Below are 19219 nucleotides of genomic sequence, written 5' to 3' on the forward strand. Positions count from 1 at the left end.
AAAATTGTCATGTTGGATCTTTGAAAGTTGGGCACCAGAGAGCATTAGAAAATTTCTGCCATTATTGAAAGACTAAATTATGCCATTGAAAGAGAAACAAATTTCACTTGGCAAAAATGAAATTGATTTAAATGTGAACTCAAAAATGAAACTTTTAAAAAAGTATATAGAATAAAGTCAACTAAACATGCAAATGAAGCCAGCTGATTTTTTAATAATGAAAAAGGATTTATGAGTAATAGACCAGAAGAGTAGCTGTACAATCTTTTTATATTCGATTTACCAAAAAGATCTTGTTAATGTTATTTGTGATTTTGTGAAAAAACACAAAAGGAACATGGAAAGACACTAAGTGTTGGAGTATTAATCGAATGGTCTTAAGATCAAAATACTTGCAAGTAAGGAGAAAGAATATAAAGTGGGTTCATCTTATCAAAGTTACAACAGGTTGCTATTTTTGGCAATCTTTAAAGGATCTTTTTTTGACTTTTTAAAGATTTTGTTCTCTAGATAAGAGTTCTATTTCTGGCATTTTTTCTGGTTACGGAAGATATTTTAAGGTTGTGCTTTAATGATAAATAGCTGTATGGGACAGACATTATTTCTTATATTTTAAATTTATCTGATTTCAGGCAATTACTTCTGGTAAACTTTTTGGGGGTTTTTTATTTATTGTATTTGATTGATGAAGTTTGGGGATTTGTTTAAGAATATAAAAAGAGTTATAGATGTAAAAAAAGAAAATTAGGTGGTTTTATTAGAATACGTTTATAATAGATATGTGGCTATTTTTTGGTAACCCCTAATGCAGGGCTTTTCAACCTTTTCACCAATCGTACCACTTTTAGGATATGGCAACATCCGAGTACCACCAGTCACCTAGCAAGGTGTCAAAAACTTGATGACCCCCCCCCCAAAAACAGAAAAAAGTGATAAAGTACGGGTAGTCCTCAATTTACAACAGTTCGCTTAGTGACTGTTCAAAGTTACAATGGCACTGAAAAAAGTGCCCCCCAAGCCACAGCTGAGCAGGACACCTGCCTGCCCGTCTGGCCGCGCTCTTCCTTCTGTCCAAGGTTTTCATTGTTGTGAGCATTTCTGTTGAGATTGGCAGTGGGGGTGGGGTGAGGGGGTGTTTGGTTTTTATTCCCTCCATCTGCTGAGTGGTTGCAGCAGGTTTTGGTCACTTCACATGACCCTGGGACACTGTGACTGTCATAAATATGAATCAGTTGCCAAACATCTGAATGTAAATCACAAGACCCTGGAGATGCTGCAACATTCCAGCTGATCAGCGCTTTTTCTGGGCTCAGTGGAAGCACCAGGATCAGCGCTGAGCTCCAGCTGGAGCCTGGGGCTGATCCTGGTGCTTCCACTGAGCCGACAGCCCCGAAGAAGCACCGATCAGCTGGAAACGGCACTGATCCTGGCACTTCCGCTGAGCCCTGACAGCCCTGCAGCTCCAGCCATCTCTCGCTCAGACTTGTGCGATGCTCCCACCGGTTCAGCTCATTTCCCTCCCCCGCTACCACTTTTCTAGGATGGCTGCGTACCACCTGCCAGGTGCCAATGTACCACAGGTGGTACCCGTACCACTGGTTGAAAAGCCCTGCCCTAATGGACCTTTTGCTGATTAAGACAAATGAGGATTTAAAGATATGTTTATAGAGAATGAGGTGAGATATGGGGCGAAGAGATCATTTGTTATATTTAACAAACCCTTTAAATAAGGCTGGGCAACTAGTGGGCCTTTGTAGAACTATTTTTTTTTTATTTGAGGAAGGTTTAAAGAGCAAAATTGGGTGACTGGGAGGTTTAGAGAGATTTTGCAAGACTGAAGTCATCTACTTTCCCTTTAATAACACCTACAACTGAACTAAATTGAGCCTACCCACTCTGATGGTTTCATAACAAAATCAGCCATGGCTGAAAGTAAAGGTAAGGTAAAAAAGACAAGAGACTCTGTTTCCCCTTACAAAAAAGCTACTCAGATTAGAGTCCTGGTTTGGGCAACTCTCTCTGAGAATGTGCGGTTGTCAGAACAGCTTGGAAAGCTGAATAAGGTGTGAAGTATTTTGGTTAGCAGGATAGGGGGGAGGGGGCAATTTTGAGCCAACCTTAATCCCCTGTTCATCACCAGTGAATTGTTCCTGAAACGTGCTTCCAAAGTCACTTGAGAAATTCAACTTGTATAAACTTAGATTTAAACTACTTTTCACCCGGCTCGGTACACAATGTATACATAACAAACTGTCAATAGTTCCCATTTCAGCTCACACAGAGAAGGATTTTTAAACATTAACTCTTTATAAAGCACTTACTGTTTTATAATTTAAACAGTAATTCTAAGGCTTTCAATGTGAATCATAACTCAAAAAAGGATGTGCCAATTTTCTTCTCTGCAGACATTGTGATGGTTTCCTTCCCACCACTCCACTATTACGTTGTCGATAAGCTGGAGAAAAAGACAGAAGGTACCTGGAAAGTAGAGCAGGCCCTTAGTGAAAAGGAGCAACCTTTGTTGTGGTGCCTAAACTGAGCCATGAAATCTATGGAAATCTACTTTTCTCACTCAAAAGAACATTACATTACACGTCATCAGAAACAAAGTGCTTTCTGAGGAAGACTAGGGTTCAGGCAGTTGAAAGGAAGCCAAACAAAATACAGATCAGCCAGCATGAATTAAAAAAAGAAAACCTCAGCAAGGGCTATTTTTTTTCAAGCTTCTACATTTCTGTAACTCACAAAGTTAATATTAGGAAGTGAGGTCTGTTACTAGTTGACAGTAGCAGCGAGGCTCAGTTTTTCTGGTGTCCTGAGAGATCAAATCCAGTTTATTAAAGCAGCACTTGAAGGCTGAAAATTGCCTCAGGTAAATTTGAACGATCTTGGGAGGTCTGGAAACAGCATAAACCACAAACACATTCTTCCAGATTCTATTACCTCTTATGTCCACAATTTTGTCAGTTTTCCTCCCTCTGCCACACTATGAGCCTGTGATCTCTATTCAAACAGCTCCTTTCCTCAGCTCATCCTCCTCAAAGAAGTCGAGTGGAAATGGCTGGTAGCAGCAATGCAGCACTTGGATCGACCACAGCAAATGATGGGGGCAATGCAACAAATTGAACAGACCCTAGGAGAAAAGCATTTTAAAGAGGAACCTGAGTTAGCATAGGCATAAAGGGACGGCCCTTTTCTCTAACACAGCCTAAGGAGAATCTGGTGAATGCTACTCACTTCAGAACTTACGGCCTTGCTCTGCCTGATAAGGAAGTTTGTTTTTAATTGGGAGCCCCTTTGGTGGCTATCAAACAATGGGGGAATGGAAAAGGAAATGACTTCACAGACTGAACCTGGTACCTTTCAAATACTACAGACTGGTGTTTTCAGCACACAAGGGCAGAGACTTCAAAGCTAACACCACTGGATGCAGAAGAGATCCTCTCTCTATGCTTCTAGTGCTGCTGTTTCAGGAACAGCTTATTTTTTTCCCCTTTGCTCACTCCCATCTTCAGTGCTCCCATCTTCTTTCCCTCCTTCTTCTCCTTCTCTTTGTTTTTTCTCTTTAAAACCTAGCCAGTGTTGGATCCAAAAGCAGCACTCTAATCACAGGCTTTTAAAATCCAATGAAGTAAGAATCCAATTACTCTGTTGAGATATTACAAAAGCCTGATTTCAGGAAATAAAACCGTGGAGCGGGTGAAAAAAGAATGAGGATCGGGTCAGCTGCTACCCGTCTTAACATCTGCTCATCAGCTGAAGACTGCTTAGGTGAGTAAGCTGTTTATAACTGCTGTTCAAGTCATTTCTAGGGTATCCTGCACAGTGAGCAATCAAAAATTGCTCAGATCTTCAACAGAATGCACAGAGGTCAGTAGTAATGATGATGAGCCCTGATCCTGCTCTTTCTACTCAGAAACTTGCTCATGCTTAAAAATAAGGTTCGTCAGCTCTGCTTTGGTCTGCTTGAGAACTCCTTAATGCATCGGAGGAGATTTGTGGCTTCCTGCAGAAATAAAAACTCCACCTGCAACGATTACCAGCATTAGATCTTGAGCTTTTAGATCAATGATGATGGTGTGTCAAAAATTCAGAAAATGCCTGCCTTGACTCTGACAGCGTGTTAACCCACCCCGGTCAAAAGAGAGACAATTCCAAGGAAAGAGTAATAAATTAAATTATTTAAATGTAATACTTACATAATTGTAAATATTTTACAAAATGCCTATCTCAGGCAGCTCCAGGTCACACGAGGCCTGGAAGACTTCAGAGAAATGCCTCTGTGTGGCCTGGCAGCGTCTGAAAAGAGCGAGAGAACACGACCTATTCTCACATGTTTTTGGGAGGCTTCAGAGGCTGTGTGAGGACAAGGCCCACAACGATTTCCAGAGAGTTTGCAGGCTTGATATGTCACCAAAAATGAAATGGCATGTCATATGTGACAGACATGTCATAGTTTCACCATCGCCACTTTAGATTCTGGAATCAGGACCGCCTGCATTTCTCTGTATTTATACAGCCCCCTCCAGTTTTGATCTAGGGAGTACCCCTTTATTTGCTTATGGACAAGGCCATAGCATTTTCTTACCTCAACTGGGAAATATTGCTTCCTTATTAGTTCCCTTTGTGGGGCTCTCAAGGATTCATTCAATACTGCAGAGTTTGATCAAGCTGCAAACTGAGCAGGAAGAAGGAGTGCATGTTGAGTTTGGGGCCTTCTTTTGCTGTTCTCCGTCCTGCCACTGTTTCTATTCTGTTTTCAAACAGGGGTAATGAGTTTTAATTTCTCCCAATCAGAAAATGTCATGAAACCTGCACGGGTATTTTCACCCTTTTCACAGTGCCAGGAGCTACATTTGAAAACAGGATGCCTGCAGTGGTGGGATTCAAATATGTGAACAACCGGTTCTCTCTGTGGATGCCGCTTCCGGAAATCCGTTCTGGGCCTGGGCAACAAAAAATTAGCTACCGGTTCTGCTGAAGTCGTGCGAACCGGCTGAATCCCACCACTGGATGCCTGTCGTTTACACAAAGCAAGGAGCTCTGCTAGGGAAGAAGGCTCTGAGCTCGCTGATTTATTGCAGAAGCTTTCACCGGCATACTAAACTGGAGCACCCTCTAGCGGATTTTGTACAATCTGCAGTCCTCCACAGCCACAAGAGGAAGTAAAGAGAGATGCTGCCCTAGAACAGTGCACAGTGGACTTCCCGAACTTCCATGCTCAGAACACAAGAGACAGTGTGGACAGTTGTCCTCATTTTGTAACAACATTGCCTTTAGCTGGAAGGTTTAAACGCAAGCTAACAGTGGTCACCTGGTCAAACAGCTCAGCAGTTGAAAGTCACAAATGCCACAGTTTAGATCTCTTCAGCCAATTGGCTAAACAAATGAAACTCTATAACACATACATATGTGGGCATATGTAAACTGTGTAACATATGCATCCAAACACCCAGAAGTAAATCTACAGAATGATGAAAATGTTGCACTGATGACTTAAAGATAGTCCTGGACTTATTATCACATTTGGGACTGAGGAATTCATCATTAAGCTGCATGGGTGTTAAGTGAAACATCACATGAGCACACCCAATTCTTTAAGAGAATCACAACAATCATTAAATGAGATGTGACATGATGCAATTTGCAATCCTTCTCTGCTGGCTTTCCCCTTTGACTTTGCTTGTGGAAACCGGCTGGGAAGGTCATAAATTGTGATCATATGACTGCAGGATGGTGTAACTGTCATAAATGTGAGCTAGCTGCCAAATGCCTGAACTGTAATCACATGACTTCAGGGATTATGTGTGACAGATGTAATTTCAGGAATGAGTCATAAGTTACTGTTTCAGCACCGTTGTAATTTTGAACTGTTAAACAAATGGTCATAAGTTGAGGACTATCTGAATATTTCCTTAATGCTTTTATGTATTATTTAGTTGTAACTTTTAGATCCTGCATTTTGACTATATGCACTGTACTCCTTCCTCCCATCCCCCCAAAAAAAAAACAATTAAGGAGGCTGTGTGGAAGCAAATGAGGTTGAATACTGAGATTGACTGTTTGGAGGTGAACCGACTGTGCGTGGTGGGAATGGGAACGATAATTACTCTAATCTTCAGAGAATGTCAAAGCCCAAGGCTTATACAGACCCAGATAGTCTTGCCACGGAAAGAGGGTGAATTTGGTGTATTAACGAACAAAGATGATGGGGGGGGGGAAATTACAGTGATATTTTTCAACATGTTTCCTGCAGTCCTTCCTGGGTCAGTAAAATGTAGATACAGGAGCCCTTGATTCCAATGGAATTATGTTGGAATATTCATGAACAGGAAGAGTCATGTGGTAACTCAGTCAGCCAATGTGAAGAAAGTGCTACTGAGTCTGTGCAAAAAGAGTATTGAGTTAGGTGCTAGATTTCCAGTCTCATGTCTGTCTCTGGTCTGTCTCTGTAAGAAGTCTTCAATTAAGCTATGTTGCTGTAAAGAAGAATGGTATTGTAAATATTTTTATATAAATATAAAGTTATTTGAATCAGCTAAATGCAGTCAACTGTGAGAGCTTCTGATTTATTTTTCACCAATAGAGAAATAAAAATTCTCTAACAGGTTATGGGCCCAGAGCTTACAAAGGAGTGCATTGTAATTTAAAGCTGGAAGAAATTGCCTGGGTTTAGAAAGTGTAAAAACAAGGCAGAATTAGCAAAATGGCTGCAATGGAATTTAAGGAACGCTGTGTGCCTCGTTTGGGCCAGAAGAATTACATTGTGTGGGCTGCAAAAATGGAATGTTTGCTGAAAGCAAAAGAGCTGTGGTATATTGTTGAAAATCCACAAGTATTTGCAGCTGCAGATCAGAAAAGCCATGATCAAGCAATGGCTTATCTCATCTTGAATTTAGGCGATAAACAATTTCTAAATGTTGCAAATTTAAAGACTGCAAAGGAGATTTGGTTGAAATTGAGAGCTGTGCACGTGAATGTTTCTGCATACAATATAGTGCAATTGTCAAGAAAACTTTACAGGGCCTGTTTGCAACCAGGTGAATCTGTGGAACAGCATTTAAATAAAATGCAAAGTTTATTTTTGGACTTAGAACAACGTGGGATTAAATTCCCTGAGTCCCAGAAGGTTTTATTGGTGTTGAACAGTTTAGATAAAACCTGGGACACAGTTTCTGCAATATTTGAATGCAAAGAAGAGCAAGACTTAAATTTTGAGGCTTTAAAGCAGTGATTCTCAACCTTTCTAATGCCGTGACCCCATAATACAGTTCCCCATGTTGTGGTGACCCCCAAGTGGGTGTGGCCACCAATAAGAGGGAGTAGGACAGCTAGGGAAAAGGGAAAAAAATGGCGGACAGCATGGTTTGGTGACCCCCGTGAAATGGTCATTCGACCCCAAATGGGGTCCCGACCCACAGGTTGAGAACCACTGCTTTAAAGGCATGTTTGCTTAATGAAGAGGAAAAACGCTATTTTAGAAGCAGCCACGAGGAGAAATTCCTGAGGAGGGGGTCCAGACTGCAAGTCTCCAGAGAAGAAACAAGCAGATCAGACCCGGACCAAATTGCAACAAAGGAGAGATTTTGCAAGCAGAGAGCAAGCAGAGAGCGGGAAAAGACTTGCTACATTTGTGGAGAAAAGACACATTTGCAAAGGAACTGTTTGCAAAGGAACTGTTTGCAGCAAAGGACATTTGTGCAACCAAAAAGGACTGTTTTGCAAAAGGAACATTTTGGTCTTGCAAAAGTTTGCAATAGAAACAACAGAGACAAGTGGCTAATAGATAGTGGGGCAAGTCAAACAATTGTTAATGACTCTGAATTATTTTGCAGGTTTGTTGCAGTAGCACAAGAAGCTGTGGCTTTGGCAAATGGCCAGAAAGCAAAAGTCATTGTAAAAGGCGATGTAAAAAAATCATATTTGGAATCAAAGTTTACCAATGTGCTTTGTGTACCTGAGATGGAACATAATTTGTTAAGTGTGTCTAATTTAGACAAACAAGGTTTTGAGGTCATTTTTGTAAATGGGAAATGTCTCATCAAAAGGAATGGGAATATTTGTGCAGAAGGCATAAAGGAAGATAATCTATATGTATTGCAGGGACAAAAGGTTCAATGTTCCCATATATTTAAGAATGTTGCAGAGCATGATTCATGTGTTCATCTTCTGCATAGAAGACTTGGCCATGCAAGCTTTAAAGTTTTGCAGCAAATGCAAGATTTTGCAGAAGGGCTAAATTTGAAGGGATGCAAAACATATTTGGACTGTGCAATATGCAAAGCATCGAAGTCAAAGGCATTCCCAGTTAGTAAATATAGCACAAGACAAACAAAAAGAGTTCTAGAGCTGGTCCATGCAGATCTGGTGGGACCTATGCAAGCCAGTTTGGGAGGAGCAAAATATGCACTGGTAATTGTTGATGATTATAGCAGGTATTCGTTTTGCTACTTGCTTAGAGATAAGACAGAGGTGCTAAAACAATTCAAACAGTGGGTACATTTTGTAGAGAGAAGGTACAGACAACAAGTGTGTCAATTGCAAACTGACAGAGGTACTGAATTTATGTCAACTAAATTCCAACAATGGCTGGGGCAGTTGGGGATAAGACACAGACATACAAATCCTTACACAGCAGCAGAGAATGGTGTAGCTGAAAGAAGGAATGGTGTTTTGCAAACAATGAAAGATTCATTATTGGAGGATTCTGGTTTGAGCAGGTCATATTGGGGAGAAGCCATATTGACTACTAATTATATAGTTAACAGGCTGTGGAGTTCCTCCATTAATAACACTCCATATGCCATTCTATATGGGAGAAAGCCATCACTGGCACATTTGAGAATTTTTGGAAGTACTGCATGGGTACATATTCCAAAAGCAATTAGAAGAAAGGGACAGCAAAAGGCAAGAAAGCTCAGGTTTGTGGGCTATGAGCCAGGCTCAAAAGGATATCGCTTTAGCGATGGAAGTAAAAGAATTATAATTTCAAGGTCTGCTAATTTTGCAGAACAAAATTGGGACAGAATTGATGCAAATTCTGGGTATGTCTCACTTAATGACGGTGATCTGTTTAGTGACAATAGCGCATCTAATGATAAAAAAATGATGATTGAAGATGTCCATGTTCAGGGAGGAGAGGCTGAACAAGACATGAAGCCAGAAAGACTTGAGACACAGGAGCAGTTAATACCACGTAGGTCAGAGCGATGTAACAAAGGAATTCCGCCTGACAGGTATTCTGCCAGCAAGGTAAAGGTTTGCAATGTGTGGTATGAGCCAAGAAGCTATAAAGAAGTGTTGGCATTACCAAAGGCTGAACAAGAAAAATGGAAGGAGGCCATGGATAAAGAGATGAAATCCATGGGAGACCATGAAGTATTTAAACCAGTGACTTTGCCACAGGGAACCAAAGCCGTGGGTTGTAAATGGGTATATAAGAAAAAGGTATTGCCAAATAACGATATACAGTATAAGACCAGGTTAGTGGCACAAGGTTTTTCACAATTAAAGAATGTGCAGTATGATGAAGTATTTGCGCCAACTGTGAAAAGTGAGTATAAGATTAGCACTGGCGTTGATGGTGGCATATAAGCATAAAATCTGGTACTTTGATATCACAACTGCATTCCTCAATGCTGAGTTAGAGGAAGAAATTTATATGATCCAAGCACCAGGATATGAAACTGCAAAACCTAACATGGTATATAAATTAAACAAGGCTATTTATGGGCTGAAGCAGTCAGCCAGAAACTGGAATATCTGTTTAGATACTGCTTTAAAGGATCTTGGATTTAAAAGTTGCAAAGCTGATAATTGTATATATACTGGACAGTTATAAGGAGGGAATTGTCTACTGTTATCAATTGTGGATGATCTTTGCTTCATCGCAAAGGATGCATCACAAGTCAAAGAATTTGCTGATAAATTAGGAAAGAAATTTGAATTAAAGAATTTGGGAGAAATAAAAAATTATCTCGGTGTAGAGATACAGAAAAATGAAAAAGGTGGTTATATTCTCAGTCAAAGGAGAAAAATTGAGCAGTTATTGGAGAAATATAATATGAAAGATTGCAATACTGCTCCCACACCCATGAATGCGGATTTTTATAATAGTTTAAGTGCGGACAAAGGTGAAACCTGTGATCAAGAGATATATCACTCAGCAATAGGGAGTTTGTTATATCTATCACAGTGGTCCAGACCAGACATAGCTTGCGCAGTAAGCATTTTGAGTCGTTTTACTGCTGCACCTACAAAGTTACATTGGATGGGTGTAAAAAGGGTTCTCAGATATTTAAAGGGAACTATAAATTTGGGTCTTCAAATACAGATTACTGAGGAATTGAAATTAAAGTGTTATGTTGATAGTGACTATGCAAATGACATAAACACAAGGAAATCAAATTCTGGGATTATAATATTGTTTGGAGGGACTCTGATTGGATGGAAGTCCAGAAAACAAACAACTGTTGCTATTTCAACAGCGGAAGCAGAGTTTATTGCTTTATCTGAATTGTGTTCTGAAGTAACATGGTATGTACAGTTGTTGCAAGATTTAAATATTAATGTAAAAGAATCTGTAAAGGTATTTGAAGACAATGCTGCCTGTATAAAAATGGCAACTGGTGACAGGGTGAAGAACAGAAGTAAACATGTAGACATTAAGTATTGTAATGTCAGGGAAGCTGTAAAAGGAAAATTGATTAGTTTACATCATTGTTCTTCTGAGGATAATTTGGCAGACATGATGACTAAACCATTGGGTAATGTTCACTATGGAAAATGTATTAAGTCTATAGGTCTGATGTCTCTTCCTGTCATGAAGGGAGGAGTGTTGGAATATTCATGAACAGGAAGAGTCATGTGGTAACTCAGTCAGCCAATGTGAAGAAAGTGCTACTGAGTCTGTGCAAAAAGAGTATTGAGTTAGGAGCTGGATTTCCAGTCTCATGTCTGTCTCTGGTCTGTCTCTGTAAGAAGTCTTCAATTAAGCTATGTTGCTGTAAAGAAGAATGGTATTGTAAATATTTTAATATAAATATAAAGTTATTTGAATCAGCTAAATGCAGTCAACTGTGAGAGCTTCTGATTTATTTTTCACCAATAGAGAAATAAAAATTCTCTAACAAATTAGCTCTGTGGCTTTAAGGAAATGGTAAACCATTTTGGTTTACCTTCCCTTCTTCCATTTTGGTTTATTGCCTTTTTCCTGTATCTTTTCCCAGTCTACCAACAGCTTTACAGCCCTTTTCACAATGGGATTACCCCATCTCTCTCCTTCCCCCCTCCCATCCACTAATGTCTTCAAGCACAGAAATACCGAGTTCAAAATATTCATTTGTAACTTGTCTTGTTCCCAACACAGTTCATTTTTCCCTTCTAAGTCCTACCATGCCAATGTCCTTTGAAGACATCAAAAAGTAAAATGCTGTTGAAACATGGCTGGCCCTTCTCTGGGGATTGTCAATGCCATAGCAATTCGTTTTTGCTTTTGCACTGTCAACTGGAGCCCTGATTATTAGAGCCTAGGACCGTATTTACCAGGACTTACCCCAGCCTCAGAAACAATAGATGCTGTATGTGCTATTACTGCCACCTGCTGGGGAAACTACGGAATTGAACGGAAATATTTTCTTGCTTAGATGTGCCTGAGAAAGTAAACAAGGACCAAGCTATAAGCAAGATCTTTTATTATTTGAAGCACCCGGGGCCAGTATAGAAAACAACATTTCTGAGTACCAAACAGAGTGTTGGACTGCACTATTTGAATGTATTGTGCAACCACAGCCATTTAATCAATAATTATTAGGGAATAGTTGGCTACTGTTTTTTTTTTCTTTTAAAAAGAGAAGCAAAATAAAAGCATTCAATCTATATACCGTAGCTTAAGCTAGAGGCTTGTTGCTAAGAGCTTCTATATGATGCTGTTTTAAAAATTTATATTTTAATCTAAAGTTGTTCACTTTCATATAACATGGAATAAATTCTATTTCTAATTCTATTTCTTCTCCACATATTTGTTTAACTTTGGAACAGTAATTTTCAGACAGTGATAGAATAAAATCAAAGTTGAACACAAAAAAATGCAGGCATTCTTCAAATAAGGTAAATGCAAGCACAGCATGAAGATTAACTTCATAATTGGTGTCTTAATGTCTCCATTTCACATCTTGAAATTATTTTTAATTTTTCTTCCCATTAGGGATGCTTTATTAGTTTTGAAACATTGTGTTTCTAAAACTATCCTTCTAGCTTTAGTTTTAAATCTTCATTTAGTTTTTTCTTCTGGCATATCTACAAAGACAAATGAAAATTTGCAACACTTCACAGAGCCTTTCTATTCCAATCACATAGCCCAGTTGTGTGTGTAACATCAAGATGCTTTCTTTGTATTTAATGTGTGTTTTATTATGCTGACAATAACTCTCTTTACTGGGCACAGTGTTCTTTAATTTTCATTCCACTTTTCTTCTTTTTTCCATTCTTAGTTTTAGGCTGTAGTAGCAAAGATTGTTTAATCAGATTTTCCTGAAACTCTTAAAATGGGATTATGAAAAAGGATTTAATTCTTCTCAAATTCTCTATGGCATAAAATCCTTTAAAATCTGTTCAGCGAGTCACAAAAATTGACCATGAAGATAAGCAATAAATACCTCTATACTTCGCTAAAATTATATTATATAAATTGTAACATTTCTTGATTATATGGCAAAGCTGTAAAAACATTGGTTCACATTACTATCCTTGGTGGCAATATCCAGTATGAAACCTGTTTGGTCAAAAGGTTCAGAATAAATTGAAAATATCAGCCAATAATAAAGGCTGCTGTTGGTTCATTCTCCACATTTCTTAAGGTATATAAGTAGATGCAACCTAAAAAGTTGATACAATTCCTTTTGTAGGAAGCTAGGTTTCTTATCAGGAAACACTGGTAAATTTAAATATCTCTCTCATTGGAGGTATTTAAAAGTATGGAAAATTGATTTGGTTAAAAAAATAATACAATATGTTTTGGAAACACAGCTAAGGATAAATTTATTCATGCCTGATTAGCTGTAATTAATCATATTAAAATATTTATCCAAACTGATTATATTTATATGTACAAACATCATTCTTGATAGAAATATTGGGCGCTTATGATGTTTGTACTTTCCTTTAAAAAACATTCTCTCTCTCTCTCTCTCTCTCTCTCTCTCTCTCTCACACACACACACACACACACACACACACAAACACACACAGAGAGAGAGAGAGAGACAGACAGACAGACAGAGCGTTTCTGTTTTTTTCCTTTCTTTGTATGTTTTCTTGGTTGTTTGTTAACTCTTTTCAATTTTGTTATTGTTTGTTCAGTTAAAAATATATTAAAAATAAATAAATAAATAAGGGCCTCTCTACCCACCCAGAATCAATATCTTTCAAATGCATCTGTAATATCACATTTTCCTAATCACCTTTCACAAATCTAAATATTCTAAAGGAATATTTCTTTAACAGGGACTTATTGATAAAGCAGGAAAGGGAGAAATAAGAGGAAAATATGTCCCTGTTACAAGGATTCAACTTAAGGATTGAGTTAACAGACTTTAGCTTACCATACACCCAGTCCATATCCTAAAGATCTACAAGCCTCAAGGAATCCAAAACAACAGGACACACAGATGCTAAGGTTACATTCCTATAACCTGCCCAAACAGTTTAAAAAAAAGATCTATTTGACTTCATTTGTCCTGAGCAATGCAAACGTAAGACACTAACTTTCTGACCTCCTCAGTTCAATGTTTGGTGGAGGAGAGGCTACCTAGAGTGGAAAGCATTATATCTGTTTTGTGCAGATGCAATGGAGGCATTAAACTAAGCACCAAGCCTCCACTGCAGAGGATAGTGGTGCAAGTGAGGGTTTCACTTCATGCTCTCTCTGATCTATCTTGAGAGTTGCTCTACTTTCACTCCAGCTGATGTCCCATTTGCTTTCTCACACCCAGTTACCTGAGCAACAAGAAGCTGATTTAGAACTGTAATAGGAAAAAGAGCAATCAGAATAATAGGGACAACTACGATGAATCAGCTAAAACAGCAGTTCTCAACCTATGGGTCGCGACCCCATTTGGGGTCGATCGACCATTTTTCGGGGGTCGCCAAAGAAGGCGATCCGCCATTTTCTCCCCTCAGGGCGGCGCCGCGCATGTGCGCCGCGCATGTGCGCCGTGCATGCGCAGAACGTTTGTGTGACGGGGGTCGCCGTCACACAAACGTTGAGAACCACTGAGCTAAAACATAATCAGTATCACTGACAATCAATGTAAAAAAAAAAATCTACAAGTACATTCAGGAAATACTCTAGATCTGTGTGTCTCAACCTTGGGAACTTTAAGATGGATGGACTTCAACTCCCAGAATTCTGGGAGCTGAAGTCCTCACATCTTAAAGTTCCCAAGGGTGAGAAACACTGTTCTAGATTCATCATGTGCCTGGGTCAGACCATTTTAACCAGCCGTCCCACCCTACAGAGGTTGGTGTTAGCCACCACTCTAACATTTACTGGGAAGTGATCTGCCCATGGCAACAGAATCACACAGAATTCCTACACCTGCAGATCATCAGGTTGACCAAAGGAATGAACTAAATCCAAATATTCTTCTATGTGTATAGGGCCAGGTATTAGCTAACATAAATCCAAGGTAAGCAAGGAGGACATGAAATCCCAAACCGCTCCTGAACAAAGAATCTCAGCATGGACACTGAAATTCTCCAGAAGTAAGAACCTAGGGCAGGGGTGTCAAACTCGCAACATTACGTGATATGTCGCGATATATGACTTTTTTCGCATTGCCGGCAATGGGGTGGGCACAGTTTTGCCGTGACACATCCGGCTGTTTGACACCCCTGACCTAGGGTAATCTAATACTACTCCCAAAATCAATCCAACTAATCCAGTCTCTAGAAAAAGAAACTGTAAGCATCAGTGTGAATGGCACATTGTCCCTACATTGTTCTAGTGCCAACAGAATGCATTCAGAATTGGCAGACTGCCATATACAGGTAGTCTTCATGTACAACTATTCTTTTAATTACCATTCAAAATTATGCCACTAAAAAAAGTGAGTTATGATTGTTTTTTACACTTACAACCATTGCAGCATCCCCATGGTCATGTGATCAAAATTTGGATGCTTGACAACTGTCATGTATTTATGACAGTTGCAGTGTCCTGGTTCATGTGATCATTTTTTTGTGGCTGTCTGACAAAGTCAATGTTACTAAGTTAACAATTGCATTGGTTCACGTAGTTGTAGCAAGAAATGTCATAAAATGAGGCAAAACTCGCTTAACAACTGTCTTGCTTAGCAACCGAAATTTTGGGCTCAATTGTGGTCATAAGTCGAGATCTATCTGTATTTCCTCCCACAAACAATGTCCATTAAACCTCTCACCTCCAATCCTAGCCTGCTTTTTTGTTCTTTTTGTCAAAAATCATAGCTATTAAAAAAGTAGATTGTTCCAAAAGGACATATTGAATACAAAGGGATTACAATATGAAAATGGATGCATATTCCAAAGATAATGAGGCTTCTACAAAAGCTTAAAAGGTGTCCACCAATCATACAACAGTTGAAAAAGGGGAGGTATAGCAAACGGAAGACAGCTCTGCGGAAGTGGAGCCAACCAGTAAGTAGATCAATTTCTTCCTGATGAGGAAAGGCCCATTGCTTCTCACAAGGAGACCACAGAAAAACAGTTTTCCTCAGGATTAAGAACCAGGAGATGAAGGGATCAGTCAGTTTACTCACAAATAAAAGGGAAACTTTTAAAGGACACTAAATTCCCAGACCTCACTTTCTAATTAGAGTACTTGCCTATTGACCATCTTAAAGCTATTAGAGATGTTTGGAATGCCTATTTTGAAATGTTGTTGGATGAGTTTAGCTTCAAATCTGAACAGAAGAAAAAAATAATAATCACAAGCTTAAAAAAATTACTTCAAAATAAACAGCAAAAAAAATTAAATAATATTTTGATCTAAAAAAATTACAAATGGATTAAGAGGTCCTGTCAAATTTGGAATATTGATTATTACTATAAGATTTTGGAATTAACTAGAAAAAAATTAATACCTTCTTGTGGGAACCAGAATTATTTTACTTATATTGGCCCATAAGAAAGATAAGCAGCTTTATAATTTTAGAAACTGAACACTAGAGGGGGATATAGACTCTTTAAGTAGAAGAGAGGAAAAAATACAAACTGGTTTTTGGTGACCGTTAACTGGGTCTTACAAAGTGACACAAAATATAACATTGGAAATATTAAAGGAGATTTTTGAAGAATGGCGCTAGAGATTGGTAGCTACAATATCAATAATGATGTCTAATTCTATGGATAGATTATCTCTGAAAGATGCTAATAAGGGAATGACAAGTCAGAGGAAGTACTGGGAATGAAACTACAAGTGACAGCTAAGAGAATCATTTGGAAAAGGATGCTTTATTGTATATATAAAAGAAACTGGCTAAAGTTTTAAAAATTAAAGGGGAATCACGTGACAAACCAAGAGAATGACATGGAAAATGTTTTCTGTTTGGATTTACAAAAAAGACTTATTAAACACTTGAAGAAGTCTGTGCAATGGGATGAAGAAGAATTGAAGAGAAATCAAATCCTATGACAATATGTGAAAGAATTAAAGATAAGGACCGTTATAAGCAAAAGGAAGGAATATAAACTTTGGTTTATTTTATCAAGGTTAAAATAAAACATTTTGTTTGCTAAACTTCTTGGAACCACTTTACTTTCTGCTGCTATTAGGAATGAAAAGTTGATGTTTTATGGATTTGCTGATAGATAAGAGATGGGATATTGGATGAAGAGATATCTGTTTGTAACTTTATAGAGGGTAAAGTGTCATTATTTTTTCTATTCTTGTAATGAATGTGGGAAGTAACTTCTTTATCTTTTCTTTTTCTTTATCATGCTCCTTTTCTTTTTCAGGTTTTGTACTTTCTATTCTTTCTACATAAGTTTCATTTGTACTAGTTTTTACTATTGTAATCAAAATCCTTAATAAAAATTATATACATGTAGTCCTCAACTTACGACCACAATTCAACCCGAAATTTCCATTGCTAAGCAAGACAGTTGTTGAGTTTTGTCCCATTTTACGATCATTCTTGCCACTGTTGTTAAGTGAATCACAGCAACTGTTAAGTTAGTAACATGGTTGTTAAGTGAATCTGGCTTCCCCATTGACTTTGCTTGTTGGAAGGTTGCAAAAAGTGATCATCTGATCCTGGGTCACTGTGACTGTCATAAATATGAACCAATTGTCAAATGTCTGAATTTTGATCATGTGATCATGGGGATGCTGCTATAATCATAAGTGTGAAAAATGGTCACTTTTTTCAGTGCTGTTGTAACTTTGAATGGTCACTAAATGAATGGCTGTAAGTCCAGGATGACCTGTACATAAAATACAACATAAGATGGCAGGATTGTAGGATAAAGATTAAAAAAGAAACTTTTAAGTTAAAGGATTTACAAATGACTTGGTGATGGTTCTGGAACATCCTTTAAAGAGAGCTGAAATATCAATGGGCAAATTAAAAGAATGTGTTGAATTAGCATATTTTAAGATTAATAAACAAAAGACGAAGATGTTCACAAAAATGTAAAAAGAGAAGATCAAACAGATGATGAATAAAATGGATTATGAATATCTGAGGTAAAATATCTCAATATCATTATGGATTGTATGTTATAGGTAGTCCTCAACTTACAATTATTCATCTAATAATCATTCAAAATTATAACAGCACTTATATCCATCATAGAATCCCCATGGTCATGTGATCAAACTTTGAGCACCTGGTAAATGGTATGCATTTAAATGTTTACAGCATCCCGGAGTCATGTGATCTCCATTTGCAACATTCCCAACCAGCTTCTGACAAGCAAAGTCAACAGGGGAAGCCAGATTTGCTTAATGACTGCATGATTCATTTAACAACTGCAGCGATTCACTTAACAACTGTGGCAAAAAAGGTTGTAAAATTGGGTGTGACTCACTTAACAACCGCATGGCAATTCTGGTTCCAATTGTGATCGTTAAGTCAAGGACTACCTGCATTACAAAATAACTATATTAAGACATGGAATGAAGTTAAAAATGATATGCTAAGATGGAAGAAATTAGAACTGTCATTGCTGGGGAGAATTTTGTGATAAAAATGAATGTCTTATCCAGAATGATGTTTTTGTTTCAGACAATACTGTTTTGACAACTAATCTACTATTTAAACAGTGGCAGAAGGTTATATTTGAATTTGTGGCATAGGAAAAAAACACAAGTTAAATATAAGGTGTTACAAGATGGAAAAGAAAGAAGAGAATTGATTTGAAATTGTGTTCTGCAGCTTGCTGTTTGGTTTGGATGAAAAAATTGGATGTTGCTGGGAAACAGAAGGCTTCTGGAGTTAGAAGAGCATGGCCTGAGATTTTGGTGGCATGGATATTTGTGGTATGATAAAGTCAAGGTTAAGTTTAATTTTAAAAATTATTATATTAGATGTGCCACATGGAGAATATCGACTAGGTACAAACCCAAGTTGTGTCTAAAAGCACCTCTGTGAATCTCAGCACAAGAAGTATTTTATGGATGAAAAAAAATAAGCAAACACAAATGGCTAACTTATCACAACATACTAAAATTTTGTCCAGGGGGATGTAAAATAAAATGAAGAGAAAAACTGGTGGCAAAGAGATATAATGTCAAAGGTTATCCTACTTACATTTATTAGAAAGAATTAAAGTAGGAAAAAAAATTGTGGTTTTGAACATTGTAAGAGTGAATTTGAAATAGAATTGTGTAAAAATGAACAAGTTAATTGCTAAAAAGCAGGGCTTTTTTTCTCATAAAACACCCAGAATGGAGTTCCGGCACCTTTTTTTGTAGGCAAGGCGAGTTGTATGACGTATGTGAGTCCGGCAGCTTTTTTTTTTTTTAAGAAAAAAAAGCATTGCTAAAAAGTATAAACTTATATTGAAATTTGGAACAGAATATAGAGATGGAACAATGAGAAAATATGTAGTTGAAAGGACTGAAATTTACACTATGTTATAACCTTAAACACAATTTTGATGAAATGATATCTGTTGAAATAGGTCAGGGGTAGGTCATCAAAGAAATAAATACACAATGTATAAAGTCACTTCAAAT

At 37.9% G+C, this 19219-nt stretch overlaps 1 protein-coding gene across 14 annotated transcripts in view; it reads right to left on the bottom strand.

Annotated features, from left to right (window-relative positions):
• The window catches only part of RBFOX3 (RNA binding fox-1 homolog 3), a 488491-nt gene that overhangs the window by 223145 nt on the left and 246127 nt on the right, over positions 1 to 19219 (bottom strand). For 7 of the 14 annotated variants that reach the window (XM_039345408.1, XM_039345506.1, XM_039345515.1 and 4 more), the window contains one exon: positions 2944 to 3133. The exons of 6 other annotated variants lie outside the window; for them this stretch is intronic. The gene's annotated coding sequence lies outside the window, so the exon portion shown is untranslated. Of the gene's footprint in view, positions 1 to 2943; positions 3134 to 4588; positions 5333 to 19219 lie in introns of those variants that run through there. One more of the 14 variants, XM_039345427.1, reaches the window with a different exon arrangement.

The sequence above is a fragment of the Crotalus tigris genome, unplaced genomic scaffold (genome assembly GCF_016545835.1).
Source record: "Crotalus tigris isolate CLP2741 ecotype Arizona unplaced genomic scaffold, ASM1654583v1 scf7180000017551.9496454, whole genome shotgun sequence".
NCBI lineage: Eukaryota > Metazoa > Chordata > Lepidosauria > Squamata > Viperidae > Crotalus > Crotalus tigris.